The following is a 19,279-nucleotide window of genomic DNA, read 5'->3' as shown; positions in this document are numbered from 1 at the left end:
ATTCTGCGTTGTGTCTGGTGTGAGGTGGACGTAGACACTCAGACAATGGTACCCAGTTGATGATGTTTATTGCCTGTTAATCACAACAGCACGCACACAAGACACGACGGCGTTATTGGCCATTATCAGCGTGCACTCCACCTCTGGCTCTCATGCTGCACATACACAAAGAGAGAGCCGCACGCGCACATTTAGAACAGCGCGCCGGCTACAGTTACAACCATTATATACATTTGCTACGTGCAAGCTAGCTTCAATAACAACATATGAAACAACATGAAATAAAAGACAGTGTGTAAACATTAGTTAAACCAAAGTAAATACAAAAACAGCGGTTCATACCTGTTAATCACAACAGCACGCACACAAGACACGACGGCGTTATTGGCCATTATCAGCGTGCACTCCACCTGATATTGTCAAACAGAATGCCGAGTTTAGTACACGAACGTACTGTTGCGGTTTTACACAGGCGAATTAATGTCATTGCACAACAAGGTATTTCAATAGCAAAACAAGTTATACAAAGCATTTAAATCCCATATTAAATAAACGAACGCTCATACCTCTGGCTCTCATGCTGCACATACACAAAGAGAGCGAGCACCTCCCACCGGCGTGTCTCTCGTCGACAAACCGGCAAAACCATTTTATACATTAGTTGAACGTATTTACAATACAACAATTGTTCAATGGAAAGATATCTTATCTTCTCTAAACCCATTATAAAGGACCCAAACGGTATTTCGTTTGTGGAATTGGTAACTCAATGTGAGGGAATTAATATACAGTAGTAAACCAGACACCCCTCCAAAACCTAGAATGGACTCTGTAACTGAGGGGTACAATTCCCTGACTGTATTACTAGATATGATACTTACTACCACTACCTTTGTACTTAATATTCGGCCACCCAGTACACGGCATAAATATATTATCATAAACACTCTCACGTAGATGAAACGGATCCAACACAAATGTACGAAGTCGAAACAGGTCTTTATTTCTACACAGCGATGGTGTGTAGAATAAGCACTTAATCACTTAATTACATTTATGAATTGAAATAGTATGCACTTTTATGGCAAAGAGTATTCGTCGGTATATCAATAGAGAATGTCCAATCTCTGAAGGCGCAGGTGGTAAATATACGACCTGGAATAGTTAAGGAATAACAGCAATGATACTTTAATGATTATATACTAGATACACTAGAGGGGGTTAATCCGGTCGCTTGTAAGCCGACAGGAGTAGGAGGGGGGGGGGGGGGTAGAATCCGGCTGCCTCGTCCGGCCAAGGGTATCCCAGGTGAACCCACTGTAGTGCCGTTCAATGCGCCGGCGATCCTTGGACCACAGATGAAAGCAGGTGGACTCTTTGTGGGCCGGCTCTCTCCGGTCCACGGGGGAGAGACGTGAAGCGACCTCGTCTTGCAGAGCGTCTCCTCACCTTGCGTCCTCTCCAGGGGGGGGGGTTCCAACACACGGCAGTGTCGGGGGTCTTTATCCATGGAATAATCAAAGTATACAAAGCATAATCCGTGCCTGGGAAGGCGGGCTGTCGTCGGTAGAATAATCCGGTATACAGGTCCACTCGCTCGTCGGCTCTGGGGCTCCTCGGGTGCAGCTTCACATGGGGTCAACCACCCTGGGTAAGCGGCCAGTTCTCTGCCCGAAACGATGGGGTACTGACTACGGTAGTATTCTCACCGCACGAAGCACTATATATTAACAGACTATTATTAGCTTAATAGACTACGTCCAACTCGACGATATAGTGCCAAATATGACTATTCAAATATTAATATACACGATGTCTCAATACCGATGGTAGGCGAACTTGGCCTTACTCCCACACGTGGCGTCGCGGGGAGGCTTTACGTCTGTGACTCTATTGGAGGGTAAGAAACTGGACTGAAAAGAAAGTCCTACTCTAGTAGCGCAGTATATATACGCACCATGAACAAATAGTCCCATTAGTGGTGCGGTAGCCAGATTCCTACGCGGAACTAGGACCCGTTCGTACATGTGGAGCGGTACGTTTGAACTGGGTCTGAGGGGTATGGCAGCCTGGCACCAAGGTCCCGACCAACAGTAGAATGGAGACCACTGTGGGATGTTCAGTAGGCTAGAATGGATATTCAATGCATATTGTACAAGGAATATACAAGGGATATCAGGGAATATTAGAGAATATACAAATACAATTAAATATATATATATAAATAAATATATATATTCGGTTTAATCTGGCCCTTCACAACAGCCACCCCCTGAATAGGTCCCAGACCTAATCAGTTAAACAGAGACAGATTAATCGCGTTGTCTATTTACACATAAGGGTTTGCTGTAGGGGTCAGTCAACTTCACAAAGTCATAGGGTTGTAGGGTCATGGTCATCATCGATTGTGTCTGGGAGTCGAGGCAGTTCTATGAGCCTTGCCACGGGACGGGTGTAAGTGCGACCCTGGACGAGCACTTCAGCTGCTCGGACCTTGCCGTCGGCACCGGTGATCACTTTGCTTACGCGGCCGGCCGGCCACATAGCTCTGGGCAGTGATTGATCAATAATCATGACGACTGTTCCTTCTGTCAAATTGTCTCTCTCCTTTACCCACTTCTGGCGGGTCTGTAGAGACGGTAGGTAGTGCAGTAGGAAACTGTTCCAAAACTTGTCGGCTAATACTTGGCTGTACCTCCACATTCGTCGGCCGTTCGCTTCTTCAGGCCGGTACATTGTCTGGGGCAATGCAGGATCCAGCCGCACCATCAGGAGTGTGTTGGGGGTTCTGCGTAGGCGACCACCCACTCTGATGAGGGTATGAGCGTCGCTCTCGGGGGCCAGATGAATTAATCTGCTGTCGGATGGGACGGGCTTTCCTCCCTGTAGACAGGCCAATTCATCGGGGAACGAGTCTCTCTGGGCTCGCTGCAGTAGAAGCAATTCTGCTTCCTCGTAGTTAGCTGCTGACATATCAGCGGGGGACTTGCACTCCGGGTGGTACCGCAGGAATGTTCTTTGTTGTGCACTCTCTATGGACGTGCAATCGTCTATGTTAGGGTCGGTGGAGGCTACGGTGCTCAATCCACAGAACACAGACTTCTTATTTTCCACCTCCTCTGGACTTGCTTCCCTCGGGATAGGCGTGGGCCACTGTCCTTCCGGGAGTCTTAGGAATGCGGGGCCGTCACTGTAGACATTGCGACGGGTGAGGTCATCCAGGGGCATCCCCCGGGTGATGACATCAGCTGGGTTCTGTTTTGTATCAACGTAGCGCCACTCTGTTTCTCCGGTTAACTCTTCGGTTAAGTCTTGAATCTCGGTGACTCTGACTCCCACGAAGACTTTGTACTTGCATGAGTCCGATTTGATCCAGGCGAGTACCGTCGTGGAATCTGACCACAGGATTGTTCTAGACACCGGTATGGTGAGCTCACGTTGGATGAGCGTGGCTAGGTGCGCTCCGGCTAGGGCTGCGCAGAGCTCTAGACGTGGGATAGATTGTTGCTTGCGTGGGGCTATTCTCGAGCGGGCGAGGACAAATGCTGTGTAGATCTCTCCCCCCTGGTCTTGGGCCCGCAAGTAGGCTACTGATCCGTATGCGACCTCTGAGGCGTCACTGAAGACGTGTAAGTCCATTTTACATGTCTCTGGCCTCACCGTGGGTGGGAAGTAGCTTCGGCGCATATTAGCGCCTGGGAGTGAGTGGAGCTCCATCTCCCACTCTCTCCAGGTGGATGCAAGGTGTGCGGGAATGGGGTCGTCCCAGCCCTGGTCCTTGTCCCACAATGCTCGTACAATCATTTTTGCCCTGGTGGTGTACGGTAGAATACATCCTAGCGGGTCATATTGTCGGGCGAGTGTTGTGTACACACTCCGTCTGGTGGTCGGCGCCGCCGCCGGCCTTCCCTGCTCCGTAGTCAGGGGCTTGTGTCTGTAGTGAAGCGAATCTGTTTTGAATCGCCACACCAATCCCAGGGTCATCTCCTGGGCTTCTCCCGGGATTGTAGCCATCCAGGTCTCGCTGCTGGCTGCCTTGTCCTCGGAGGAGAGGCTGCGCAGTACTTGCGGATCGCTGCTGGCCCACTGCCTGAGATCAAAGCCGCCTTTGATCAATGAGGCGCGGAGTTTAATCAGGAGAGCCTCGGCTTCTTCCTGGGTTGAAAGGCTTTGTAGACAGTTGTCTACGTAGAAGCTGTTCTTTACGCTGTGTCGGACCTCTTCGTCCGCTGCTGGGTCCTCTGCTACATGTTTCTGTAGTGCAAATGTCGCACAGCAGGGGCTGCACGTCGTTCCGAAGGGGAGGACTTCCCATTGGTAGATGGCTGGGTGCTCATCTCCTGGCTTCTCTCTCCATAGGAACCGTAACAGGGGCTTGTCCGCCTCTACTAATCTCACCTGCAGGAACATTCCTTTAATGTCCCCGCTGATGGCCACCTTTTCCTGGCGGAAGCGGAGTAGAACGCCGAGTAGGGAGGGGCCGAGTGTGGGACCGGGCAGTAACTCTTTATTTAGATTTTGGGATCCGATCTGGTAGCTGCAGTTAAATACTATGCGGTCTTTACCGTTGTGATGGACCTTGTGGTGGGGCACGTACCACGATTCAGTGGTCTGGTCAGCCTCTTTAATGTCCATCTTTGTGACGTGTCCCGCTGTGATGAGCTTCTCAATCTCAGCGCGGTATACACTCTCTTGGGCGGGGTTCTTGGCTAAGCGCCGCTCCGTGTTCAGCAGGTACCGTTCTGTGGCGTCTGTCTTGGCGTGGAAAGTAGGCATTCCTTCTCGCCGCAGGAGTGGCGTGGCGTATCTCAACACGCCGTTGACCGGGACTCTCTTGGTCCCTGTCTCGAGGAGGTGAATGGCGTAAATGTCATCTTTAGAGCGAATGTCTTTCTTTCCGTTCTTAAAGGGCATCTGTTCCAAGGTCCATAGCCGATCTACGTGTTGCAGGAGTGCGGTTTCTCCCTCTGTGACTCGGGAGTGGAGACATCTAGTGGCTGTACTTCGGTTGAGAGATTTGGCGAGCGGGCCTTGGAGAGTCCATCCCAAACGGGTCTCGACTGCTGCAGGACAGCCTCGGGGTCCGGTATGAACCCGGTCTATCGGGACAATGAGGTCTGCATGGTCGGAGCCTATCAACAGGGTCGGCATAGCATTGTCTATGAGCGGGATCGGTAACTTGCGCAGATGTGCATATTTCTCCATCAGCTTGGCGACGGGGTATGTGTACCGCGACAGTCCTATTTCTTGGCTGGTGAAAGCGTCTGCAATCTGGTACCGTCGCTCAGGCTGGCCGCTTGCTGCGATAGAGAATGAGACATTCTCGCCCTTTATCGTCTTCAAATCTCGTCTTATTGTCCGAATTGTCATTTGGGTTTCGCTTCCCCGCAGCCCTAGCTGGGCCGCAGCGGAGGCGAGCAGCAGGGTCTTCTCTGACCCGTCATCGAGGACGCCGTAAGTGTCCAGGACTTTATTCTGGTAGCTTAGTGTCACACGCACTACTTTTAGGAGTACTCGGGCTCCACTGCTGCTGGCGGGATCGATGTACATGACGCTCGCTTTGCGGCTGGATGGTGCAGGTGAAGGGCGCCGTCTGTTACTGTCGTGAAGTATGTCCAGATGGGCTCCATCGCACTTGGTGCACCTTTTCTTTAAGCGGCATTCGGCTGCCATGTGTGAGCGCGCACAGCGAAAACAGCGCTTGTTGGACTTTATCCATTGACCTGCTTCCTCCGCGTTCAGCTTGGGGAAGGAGTCACATTGCGCTAGCCAGTGTTCTTTCTCACAGTAGGGGCACACTATCTTCCACTTCTCCGTTCTGGAGGGGGTACTGTGGCTCCTGCTGCTCGGTACTGACTCCGATTGGTGCATCACAGTCACCGATCTTCTTCCATCATTTAGTCGTCTGGTTCCTTCTCTGGAGCCAGGGGTGCTCCGTCCGAATGTATCTAGCCGTAGGCTGCTGACTTCTCTCGCCAGGAAGTCTGCTAGATCGAGGAGGTTCGGTTCGGGGCCATTCGGGTCTCTGTGGTCCCTCTGCCGCCTAAAGCGCTCCTGACGAGCGGGCGGCAGCTTCTCCAGGATCCTTTCCACATTTGAGTTGGCGTAAAGTTCATGCCTCCCCTTCTCTCTTTGCGCTCCCAACATCCCTACCAGGGACTGCACTCTGATGGACAGGTCGTCCAGTGCTCGATTGTCTATTGCTGGGGGTAAGCGGTCGATGTGTCGGATCTCCTGGATCACGTAATCCCATATGCGCCCATACCTCTGGTCCAATGCTACCAGCGCTGCTGTGTATGGGGTGGTGGAAGTCGCGTAGGCGAGCGCTATATTATGTGCGCGGGGTACCTTTAAGTGCTTCAGTAGGATGGCGTATTTGTGGCGTTCATCCAATACATCCACCAACATGGTCTCCAGACACATGCGGAGTTCTGTATACTGGGCCCGGTTCTCTTGGGTGAAGTCGGGTACCATAGGCGTGCCAATGTATGACGCTGACTGTGGATACATCGGCGAGCGTTGGGGGAGAGGCCTCCTAGGCGAGTCTCCTCCCGCTCCTTGGTATGGGCTGGTACCGGCAGTGTACCATGGCCCGCTTGTCCAGGTGCTGTTCCTCGGTGCGGGTCGTGCGTCGTGCTCACCCGTGTATAGAGTCGGGGGTCTGTAGCGCAGCTCCGCGGGAGTATAGCCTGGGCTGTACCGGGCCTCCTGGTCCGGTAGAGTACTGTGCTGTCTTCGGGCGTGGTTCTCCTCCTCTTCCTCTTCGTTTTCAGTTAGGTCATCCAGTGCTTGTAGTCTCTGGTTTAGCCTCTCCACAGGATATGCTGCTCCTTCCCGGTTGCTAGGTCTCGCTTGGACCGGTGGGGGGAGGTGGTCTGTGGGGGGTATAGACCTCGTCTGTTGGTCAAGTTCAGGGTTGTATACTCGGCTAGGGGATGCCGCCCTGGAGGTGTGTCTAGACGAGTTCCTGGAGCCTCTGGCGGAGGGAGAGGGTGTTGTCCGTCTGATCAGCTGTTCTATTAGTTGCGACTGCTGTCTGTCGCGCGCTGCGTCCCGTTGAGCACCGGCTCGTTCTCGGGCCACATTCTCTTCCATCTGAATGCGTCTTATTTCTAGACGTATCTGCTCGTGTTCGCTTCGCTGCTGGATCTGCAGTCGGTCGCGTTCAGCAGCGGCGTTCAGGCTGATGAGGAAGGCCTGCTGTAGGGTCCTCTCTGCCTCGCTGGGAGAAGGCGGTTGTATAGGGGAGCCTTCCCTCGGGGTACTCCTTGCGGAGCCTTGGAGCTCTATCTCCACGGTGCTCTCCCCGTCTTCTTCCGTGCCGAGTTCTCTCTCGGTAGCGTTGTATTCCTCCCGGGACTCATCGGGGACTACTTCTTCAGTACTGGCGGGGTGTGAAGTCATGTCTGGTTCCCACTGGTCCCCACCGTGAACTTGGTCAGTTACATTAGAGCCCGTAGGGGCCTCTATGGTCGGGGTAGTCTGGGCGTTGGGGTTAGACATACTTTTACTTTCTAGTTTTACCGCGTTTACTGTTAGTAGAAGACTAGGTTGTTGACTGACAGCGTAAGCCTCTAAGTACTGAGGGAGCCGTCGTTCGCGCTGCGGGCGTTGGTTAGGAGGATCGTTTCGTGGAGTGTTCATCATAGGCCATTTCAATATTAATAACACTATATTAATATTACACTGATTACCATCCGGCTCGAAGGACCAATTGTAACTGAGGGGTACAATTCCCTGACTGTATTACTAGATATGATACTTACTACCACTACCTTTGTACTTAATATTCGGCCACCCAGTACACGGCATAAATATATTATCATAAACACTCTCACGTAGATGAAACGGATCCAACACAAATGTACGAAGTCGAAACAGGTCTTTATTTCTACACAGCGATGGTGTGTAGAATAAGCACTTAATCACTTAATTACATTTATGAATTGAAATAGTATGCACTTTTATGGCAAAGAGTATTCGTCGGTATATCAATAGAGAATGTCCAATCTCTGAAGGCGCAGGTGGTAAATATACGACCTGGAATAGTTAAGGAATAACAGCAATGATACTTTAATGATTATATACTAGATACACTAGAGGGGGTTAATCCGGTCGCTTGTAAGCCGACAGGAGTAGGAGGGGGGGGGGGGGTAGAATCCGGCTGCCTCGTCCGGCCAAGGGTATCCCAGGTGAACCCACTGTAGTGCCGTTCAATGCGCCGGCGATCCTTGGACCACAGATGAAAGCAGGTGGACTCTTTGTGGGCCGGCTCTCTCCGGTCCACGGGGGAGAGACGTGAAGCGACCTCGTCTTGCAGAGCGTCTCCTCACCTTGCGTCCTCTCCAGGGGGGGGGGTTCCAACACACGGCAGTGTCGGGGGTCTTTATCCATGGAATAATCAAAGTATACAAAGCATAATCCGTGCCTGGGAAGGCGGGCTGTCGTCGGTAGAATAATCCGGTATACAGGTCCACTCGCTCGTCGGCTCTGGGGCTCCTCGGGTGCAGCTTCACATGGGGTCAACCACCCTGGGTAAGCGGCCAGTTCTCTGCCCGAAACGATGGGGTACTGACTACGGTAGTATTCTCACCGCACGAAGCACTATATATTAACAGACTATTATTAGCTTAATAGACAACGTCCAACTCGACGATATAGTGCCAAATATGACTATTCAAATATTAATATACACGATGTCTCAATACCGATGGTAGGCGAACTTGGCCTTACTCCCACACGTGGCGTCGCGGGGAGGCTTTACGTCTGTGACTCTATTGGAGGGTAAGAAACTGGACTGAAAAGAAAGTCCTACTCTAGTAGCGCAGTATATATACGCACCATGAACAAATAGTCCCATTAGTGGTGCGGTAGCCAGATTCCTACGCGGAACTAGGACCCGTTCGTACATGTGGAGCGGCACGTCTGAACTGGGTCTGAGGGGCATGGCAGCCTGGCACCAAGGTCCCGACCAACAGTAGAATGGAGACCACTGTGGGATGTTCAGTAGGCTAGAATGGATATTCAATGCATATTGTACAAGGAATATACAAGGGATATCAGGGAATATTAGAGAATATACAAATACAATTAAATATATATATATAAATAAATATATATATTCGGTTTAATCTGGCCCTTCACAACAGACTCGGTGCACGTTGGTCCACGTTGATCCACTTTTGTTCCTTCAAAATAAGAGTGTTTCTGTTTTGACCCACATATTTAAGATAAAAGATACCAGTTTCTGTCCATGATACTAGCATAACCACTTCACTCTGCTACATACTCCCCCACTGACTTATGCCAGATCATGGACAGTGTTCCCTTCAATCAGCTCAACAGCGTAAGTATAAACCAAAGAAACAGAAAATAAAATAAAAAATTACAGCAAGTCAACGTGTCACCCGTAACTCAATGTATTCCCTTCATTCCAGACCTAGAAAATAGGTCGACCAGCTCAAAAGCTATCCGATAAAGGATCAGGAAAAATAAAGGGTAGCTAATCCCTTATCCAACCACAGGCAAAAAAACATGCCATGTACATATTTATACCACGGAATACACCAAAATTACCAAATCATGTCTAGTGCAATAGACAACCGTAACTACCAGTATGACTCAAAGAAAATCAAACAGCAAAATCAATGAAAGAAAAGAAAAAAAATTCCAGTAATAAAAATAATTACTCAAAAGAAAACAAAAAAATTGTATCATCTTCTAGGATGACAGCAGAGCCCTGACTTGTACTGCCATCGTCTGAATGAGCCTGTTAACTGGCCTGATTAGTCTCCCCCGCCTAGTGTAAACCCCTTGAGGTGGCTCAACTACACTTGGTGTGACATCGACAATGGCCGATTCAGGTTCACTCACTGGTACCAATAAGGATGCATTACAAGGGGCCTCCTCCGAAGCAATCATGTCTCCAGTAAATGATTCCACAGTTGTCGTGTCTGACGACTGATCACTATCCTGATAAACAATTACAGAGTATGACTCCTCTGATTCAACATCTGCATCTGGTCCCTCCATCCAGAAGTGGCGTGGTTTCTTCAGTTTACACTCCTGCTCCTCACCACTATGTGTCTCAAGTGTAATTCTATGATGTTGATCACTACTCATGCTCCCTGCCTGCTCTGATACACCCATTGGTGTCGTGGTATCTACTACCCCCTCCACACTGGACTCAGGAAGATGAGCAACCCATCGGGCAGTTCTCAGCTCATCCTGATCAGAATCATCTGTCATTTCCTCACTCGGAGCAGTGCCAGGAATAGACACCTCAATCTCTGGCTCGTCCCATGACGGCAGAGGCAGGAAATTGACGGGCATAATCAAGTTCCTATGAACAGTCTTAATCCTCCCTGTGACAGGATGACGGATACTGTATACATTCAGCCCACTGTTCTTACACACTACAGTATAGACGGCACTCTCCCAGCGGTCAGCTAGCTTTTTCTTGCCTCGCTCCCCCTTATTTGCCAGTAAGACCCGATCCCCCTTCTCTACCGCATGTCCCTTTAACTGTCTGTTATACACCTCAGCTTGCCTGGTCTGTTGCTTCTCCGCATGCTTTTGAGCAAGTGCCATCGCTTCCCTTAGATCCTTTCCCAGTGACTGGACATACTTATCCACATCCACCGTATCTCCATCTAAAAGGACACTCTGAAACATGACATCGACAGGTAATCTTGGAGTGCGGCCAAACATCAAAAAGAAGGGTGGGACCCCCGTGGTCTCATGCACTGTGCAATTATAAGCAAACGTCAAAGTGTTCAACATCTGAGGCCATTTCACCTTGGAACGAGGTGGCAAAGCACGGATCATACTACCTAAAGTGCGGTTTAGACGTTCTACTTGTCCATTTCCCATAGGATGGTATGGCGTGGTATGGGATTTTTCAACCCCTGCCATCTGAAGCATTTCTGCTATGAGTGCACTCTCAAAATTAGCTCCTCTGTCGCTATGAATGCAGGCTGCAAAACCATAAACAGAAAAAAAGTTATTCCAGAGCACTCTGGCCACCGTCTTTGCAGTTTGATTGGGACACGGATAAGCACACGCTAGTTTGGTAAAATGGTCAGTTATAACAAGCACATCAATGGACTTATTATTGGCATCCTCAGCCGACCAAAAGTCAATACACACCAACTCCAGTGGTGCAGTGGTGACTATAGATACCAGCGGAGCCTTAGCCTCCGGCTCAGGTGCTTTGCTCAGTACACACCTCTTACAATGACTCACATATTCTTTGACATCCTTTTCCATGGAGTCCCAATAGAAACGTTGTCTAGTGAGCCACAATGTGCGCTGCTGGCCCTGGTGCCCAGCCTCGTCATGTACCCCTTTTAGCACCTGTCCTCTCAGAGCGCTCGGTACAACATATTGAAAGACCTTCTTCCCACTCACAACGTGTTTTGAAACACGGTACAACACTCCCAATTTTGTTGTGAGTTTTCCCCACTGTCTCAATGTGCGGTTTGTTTCTTTCGACTCATGAACTCTCTCTCTTCGAGATGGGCGGCGGCCTCTATCTACAAAGAATTTGACTCTACCAGTAACAGGGTCCTGGCACTGTTTGTCGTACAATTCCTCATGAGTGAGAACAGGCAATGGGCTCTGTCCCATGGACACCAACCTCTCTAACTGCTGCACGTGAGAGACTGCTCTCATAGCTGCGCCATCCTCCCAACAGCGATGTGTGTGGAGCACAGCAGATACCTCTTCACGAGATATGCTCCCACTGTCACTACCCACCTCACCACTGGCCTTAAAGGAACTCTGAGTTGACAGTCCTAGACCCTTCCTCCTCACCTCTGGTTCCTCACAGGTAAGACGGAACATGTTCTGCACGTCATCCACTTCTAAACCTCTAGCCTCCCTCAACAAGACATCATACGAGGTCCTTGTCAGCCTGTGCATCACTCTAGGTTTAGCAAACGGCTCCCTGCTCAGTGCATCAGCTACTGTATTCTTAGGCCCAGGGATGTACTGAATGTCAAAATCAAAAGGTGCCAGCTTAGCCACCCATCTCTGCTCGCATGCATCGAGTTTTGGCTTTGTGAGGATGTACTTAAGGGGATTATTGTCTGTCCACACTGTAAATTTATGTCCTCGCAGCCAATGGCTAAACTTGTCGTGTATAGCCCATTTCATGGCGAGAAACTCAAGCCTATGAGCGGGATATTTAGACTGAGCATGATTCAAAGATTTACTAGCAAAAGCTATGGGCCTGGCTGTGCTACGCCCTTCCTGCACTTGTGAAAGCACAGCTCCCAGTCCACTAGTGGATGCATCTACAGACAATAAAAATGGCTGAGAAAAGTCAGGGTGAGCCAACAGAGTTTGTCCCACCAATGCGGCTTTTAACGCCTCAAAGGCCTCCCTACACTCCACAGTCCAGTCTGCTGCACTAAGCCTACGAAGGGGGGCAGCTCTCTTGCTTTTTACTTTGCCTCTCCGTGGCTTCTTCACACCCGTGGTCAACTGAAACAGTGGTCTTGCAACTACAGAGCAGTTCTCAATGTAATGCTGATAATACACCATCATTCCTAAAAATGACCGGATCTTATTGGCAGACGGGGTGACCCCATCCGACTCCATAATATCGCTCTCCGTCACACCCACTATCGCCTGCACCTTATCGGGGTCTGTGGCTATCCCCTCCCGAGAAACAATGTGTCCCAAAAACTTCAGTGACTTTCTCAGAAACTGACACTTAGATGGAGACAACTTCAGGTTGTGTTCTCGTAAACGCTGGAATACCATCTCCAGCCTCTGCAAGCTCTCTTCCTCCGACTTGCCAAAGACCAGAAGGTCATCTAAGTAACAAAGAAGACTCAGCGAGTTCTGATCACCAAAGATTGTGAGCATCATTCTCATGAACGTAGCTGGACTGTTACACAGCCCCTGGGGCATACGGTTATATTCATGTAAACCGAGAGGAGAGGAAAACGCAGTGTATTTCTTATCATCCTCATGCAGTGGGACATTGTAATACCCGGATGTCAAATCCATGGAACTGAAAAAGGCATTACCTCCCAGCGCTGCAAGTACATCTGCTTGATGGGGTAATGGATGTGCATCTTTCACAGTACGAGCGTTTAACCACCTGAAATCTGTGCACAGTCTCAATTCCCCATTCTTTTTCCAACAGAGAACAAGGGGAGATGCATACTCGCTACTCGACTTCCTAATTATCTCCCTGTCCTCCATCTCGTTCAGAGTCTCTCTCAACTTTTGGTAATGGGCGGGGGAGAGCCTCCGGTAGGGTAACCGAAAGGGCCGATCGTCTGTCAGTCGGATACGGTGACAGAAGCCACCAGCCTCCCCACAATCCAACCGGTGTCTAGAAAACACATCTTCATAGTTCTCAATCAGATCAGTCAGTCTATCTTTCCAGACTGGTGAAACCTGACAGTCATCAACTGACAGGTTCTGGAGCCCTAGACTAGCCAGTCTATCGTTCCCCCTAGCTACATTGTTGCTATCACAACTCCTAGCTGTCAGACTGCCGAGAGAGCTGTCACTACTCACTCTACCGGCATTCTGGTGTACTGACGTGTCCGTATCATTGTCAAAATCTTCTAATGCAATGCATGGATATACGTCAGCCACTTTTGCATTTCTTCTCAAGGTGATAGCCTTGTTAGTCGGGTTTATAATCTTGACAGGAAGCCACCCATCCCCCCAGAGAGGTGTAACTACCCTGCCAACTAGTATGTTACGGTGTACACAACGAGCGGCGCTGGGCTCAACAATAACAGTACTTCCCATAGACAGTTTTGTCTTGGGTGGGAGACGACCCCACACTACATGCTCACTCATCGGCTCAAGAGTTACGGCCTGTTTCAACTTGACTGTTCCCACTTTGTCAGGAATTTCCTCCCCCCTCCATCTCTCAAGATTGGCCATGAACCTGATAAACTGACTGTTTTCGTCCGGACATGGTGACTCAGCTTTTCCCAATATGCGCCAGTAGGCTCCCGTGGATTTGAATTGTCTAATTAAGGGCTTCATTACATTGGTGCCTATAATGAGCTCATCTACCTGACCCTCCACTATCAATACTGGTACTATGTATTCAAACCCGTAAAGCTTAAGTTTCAGCTCACACGTTCCCACCGGGCTAGTTTGTTTCCCACCACACCCTACAAGAACAACATTGGTAGTCGAGATTAGATCACCCGTCACTACCCCTGCCTCCCTCAGCCGAGGAACCACATCAGCGCGCAGAGACGTAGCCATGGATCCACTATCTAACATCCCCTGTAACTCAACCTTGTCTCCCGTCAATACAGTGGTGAAAAATAACCTGTCACTTTGGGATGTTCTGGTCACATTCTGCATAATTACTGTCTTGTCCTTGGGTGCTGCTTCACAAACAGACGTATATACAGACTGGATATCATCATTGCCATTGGAGGAAAAACCAGAGGGGCCCACATTGTCCTCCTTTGAACGAGGGCCGGCTAGTTTTCCTGAGAAGGACCAGCCTGTCTCTGACCAGGGGGCTGTCTAGGAGTGGTCTGCCCACAATAGATACCAATATGCCCTGGACTCAGACACTTGAAACACAGCCTGTCCGTCCTACAATGCGTCCTAGTATCGTGCTCCGAACTGCCACAAACCTGACATTGTTGAGAAGGTCTGGGGAACTGTCTCCGGGGGCCATTTTGTACATAAGGACCATTTGGTACGTAAGTACCATTTTGTACAGACTGAGTGTTGTTGCCTAACGCCATTTCTAACACTCTCAGCACCCTCTCCATTGTGTTATTCTCAGCTACAGGCGTCAGCTGCTCTAGCTCTGGGCTACTGACAGCCACTGGGGGCGCGCTTTGTTCGTGATTAACAACCACCCTCTCCTGTGATGACTCAATGGCGACCACTTGTTGTGTCAACCGACCTCGACTCGCTCTATGTTCTCTCAAGTATTCATCCAAATGTCCCTGCACCTCACCTGCTGTCCACTCACGAGATGGCTTACTTTTGAACACTAAGGACAGCTCCTTATCGGGGCAGTGACGGATGAACATGAGAACTAGATGCTTGCTCAGGCTAGTCTGGGATTCCCCCGTGCTAAGAAGACACTGCTCTGTGGCTTCTGCTGCTTTGTTAAGCCTAATCCAATAGTCAAGAGGATTCTCGCTTGCATATGGTTTGACTGCATAAAAGTCAGCTAATGGAAGTTCTGAATGAATAATATCACCAAAATGTTGTCTCAAAATGCTAAAGATAACACCCACTTCATTGTCAGTTGAGTTGCTACGCAGCCATACTTTGGTAACGTCCCGGGCCCTCCCCATTAGCTTGTTCATAACCTCTTCAACTTGTTCAGCTCCAGTACAGTTATTTTTCTTTCTGAGATACGTCCTCATGAGTTCCTCCCACTCAAAAACAGAGTACTTATCTGTGCTATCACCTCTAAAATAGGGTGGGGCATTTGCATCTGAACGTAACACGAGATTCATTTTGGATGCATCAATCACAGTATTCCCACCTTGGTCAGGTAGGAACGTCTGTCGGAGATTTTGAGAAGCTAAAACAGGTGAAATCCCCGTAATTGTGTTCTGCATTAACGTCACTCTAATAGCTTCCCCTATTTCGGACCCAATGGATCTTATCAAATTGGCCATTTGACTGGGGGATGTCTCAACACTAGTGTTGTTGATTTCACTAGTTGAGGGAACAACCGGCGTGAAAAGTAACTGTTGGGCAGTTCCCTCTACGTGACCCTCTTCCCTCCTCCTTTCAGGGCTAGAGGAGCCTGAACCATTTTGACTCCCCGGGGTAGACTGCATAACCGGTGTGTAGTCGAGAGCCCCTCTCCCTCTCCCCACATTCAAGTCCCTTGTAGGAGTGTTTCCTTCATTCAAAGTCATTTTCAATCTTCAAATGGTGCTTTCACCTTTTTACTCTTCAGTGTGTTCTGGGTAACACACTTGAAATAAATAAACTTGATTAGAGACTTTTTTTTAAAGGATTCAGTGCTCTCCAGCCCCCTCAGGAACAGACCTCAGGACTCGGCGGCGAATGCAGCGTCCCCGTGGCTAGGTCGCGCCAGCAGCACCACGCGTCTAGGCCGCACCTGAAGCCTCCACGTCTCCCCAGCTACACCGGTGGTCGGCCTCTGCTGACCCGTTGATCCGGTTGTCTCGGCACCAGTTGTAGCGTGATGGTTTAGTTGATGATGTTTATTGCCTGTTAATCACAACAGCACGCACACAAGACACGACGGCGTTATTGGCCATTATCAGCGTGCACTCCACCTCTGGCTCTCATGCTGCACATACACAAAGAGAGAGCCGCACGCGCACATTTAGAACAGCGCGCCGGCTACAGTTACAACCATTATATACATTTGCTCCGTGCAAGCTAGCTTCAATAACAACATATGAAACAACATGAAATAAAAGACAGTGTGTAAACATTAGTTAAACCAAAGTAAATACAAAAACAGCGGTTCATACCTGTTAATCACAACAGCACGCACACAAGACACGACGGCGTTATTGGCCATTATCAGCGTGCACTCCACCTGATATTGTCAAACAGAATGCCGAGTTTAGTACACAAACGTACTGTTGCGGTTTTACACAGGCGAATTAATGTCATTGCACAACAAGGTATTTCAATAGCAAAACAAGTTATACAAAGCATTTAAATCCCATATTAAATAAACGAACGCTCATACCTCTGGCTCTCATGCTGCACATACACAAAGAGAGCGAGCACCTCCCACCGGCGTGTCTCTCGTCGACAAACCGGCGAAACCATTTTATACATTAGTTGAACGTATTTACAATACAACAATTGTTCAATGGAAAGATATCTTATCTTCTCTAAACCCATTATAAAGGACCCAAACGGTATTTCGTTTGTGGAATTGGTAACTCAATGTGAGGGAATTAATATACAGTAGTAAACCAGACACCCCTCCAAAACCTAGAATGGACTCGGTGCACGTTGGTCCACGTTGATCCACTTTTGTTCCTTCAAAATAAGAGTGTTTCTGTTTTGACCCACATATTTAAGATAAAAGATACCAGTTTCTGTCCATGATACTAGCATAACCACTTCACTCTGCTACACAATAATTAAACTATGCAATACACTGGTTTATTGTTATTATTGTTTATTTTAGTATATTATTTACACTGTTGCAGAGCCTCAAGGGCCGTTTTGATCGCCTCCAGCGAAGTCTATAGCAGTGCAGGTGCATTAAATTTATTTCCAATGTAGAGGAGCGTAAGTACCTTGTGGCTTTTCCTCTACATTGGAAATTAATTGAAAGCAGCCGCGCTGCTAGACTTGGTTGCTTTGGGTAAGAATGAATCATTAGGTGTGGCCAGCAATAGTAACCCATTTTGCCTAGAGGTCACTGTTTGATCTCTCGTTTGATGGCATTACAGATTCTACCTATAACTCCCAGCAGAGTTGGGTCTCATTTGTATCACTGAAACTATTGTCAATCACACTAGTTCGTTTTGAAGCAAGACATCAGGCTGCTTTACCCCAAGAGATGAACCCCATGGAAAGAAAAAAATGTGACTGAATAAAATCTTTGTTGCCATAATTGGCCTGTTGCAATGTATACGGCTATGTATAGACTACACGTTACAACAAAAAGCCCAACATTACATCCTCAATGAAGATTATCCATACAACATTGGTCCTCATTCTCGAACAGACATATGTAAAAGTTACCAAGGAATTCCTTCGTAACTCAATTTACGTACTTATTCGGCATTCTCGAACGGCTTCGTATTGTAAATTCGTTGTAGGATTTACAAACTCGAAAAGGCAGTCGTAAGTCGGACAGACCAGTGTGCGCCCATGTCTTCAACAGCTTTCTCTGGGAGAAGTCATTGGGGATTGCCGATACTAGACATCCGTGGAATTAAATAATTACAATGATAATAAATACAACTATTTGTATCATTAAAAAAGACACTGAAAAACTGATCCATGCCTTTATCTCAAGCCGACTTGACTACTGTAACGCACTCCTCACTGGCCTCCCAAAAAAAAAACACAGAACGACTCCAACTCATTCAAAACTCGGCAGCTAGGCTACTAACTAGAACCAAGAGGAGAGACCACATCAGTCCAGTATTAGCTAACCTACACTGGCTTCCGGTAACATTTAGAATTGATTTCAAGGTCCTCCTCCTTATATACAAAGCACTAAATGGAACAGGACCAAGCTATATTGCAAATTCTCTAGTCAACTATGTGCCTCCTAGAACATTGCGATCATCTACTACTGGTCTATTGAAGGTTCCAAGCCACAGTCTAAGGAAAATCGGGGATGCAGCCTTTGCAAACTATGCACCAAAGTTATGGAACACACTACCTATGGACATTAGGGAAGCTAGATCTCTTAATATTTAAAAAAATAAGCTAAAAACGTACCTCTTCACCATAGCCTTCTAATACACTCCGCTGTTGATTGTACTGTAGCACTATTTTACTCTGTCCATTCTATTGCATAATTTTACTATCTATTCTATTCTACTATTCTATTATTGCACTGTATTATTTTACTCTGTCTATTGCTTTTTATTACAGGTTCAAAACTGTCAGGTATTAAACTGTGTGGGTATCAAACAAGAGACTGTCAGGCTTTAAAACTGTGTAGGACCCAGGCCTAGAACTGCACCCTGAGAGAGGGAACTGCGCCCTGAGAGGGAGGTTTGCCCTGGGTGGGAGGTTCGGAGGGTCAAAGTGGGTATAAAACAGGAGGGAAGACTGTCAAGTTTTAAACTGTGGATATTTACCAAACAGAGAAGGTAAAGGTGAACTGTTGAACAGTAATCCAGAACTATTTTATTGCACTGTAACAAATATATATTTTTAATCTATTCTATAATGTTATTGCACTGCACTATTGCACTATTTTACTCTGTCTATTTTTTATCTTACTTTTATCTTACTACATTATTGTCTATTTAAAACTGAATCAAACCATAAACAAGGTGGCCTGTTGGGATGTTAGATCCTGATGTGAAAAACTGTGATTTTATGTCAGCAGCACTTTATGTGCTCATTTCATGCCTGTCTTTTTTCTGTTGTGAAGCACTTTGAGCTGCAGTTTCTGTATGAAAGGTGCTATACAAATAACGTTTAATATTATTATTATTATTATTATTATTATTATTATTATTATTATTATTATTATTATTATTATTATTATTATTATTAACAATTACGTTTTGCATTTATAGTCCTAACTCAATGAGGCATCGTGAGCATTACACACACACTGCAAACTAAA

The sequence above is a fragment of the Notolepis coatsorum genome (genome assembly GCF_963971535.1).
Source record: "Notolepis coatsorum genome assembly, chromosome: 11".
Classification (NCBI taxonomy): domain Eukaryota; kingdom Metazoa; phylum Chordata; class Actinopteri; order Aulopiformes; family Paralepididae; genus Notolepis; species Notolepis coatsorum.
This window is presented reverse-complemented; position numbering follows the sequence as displayed.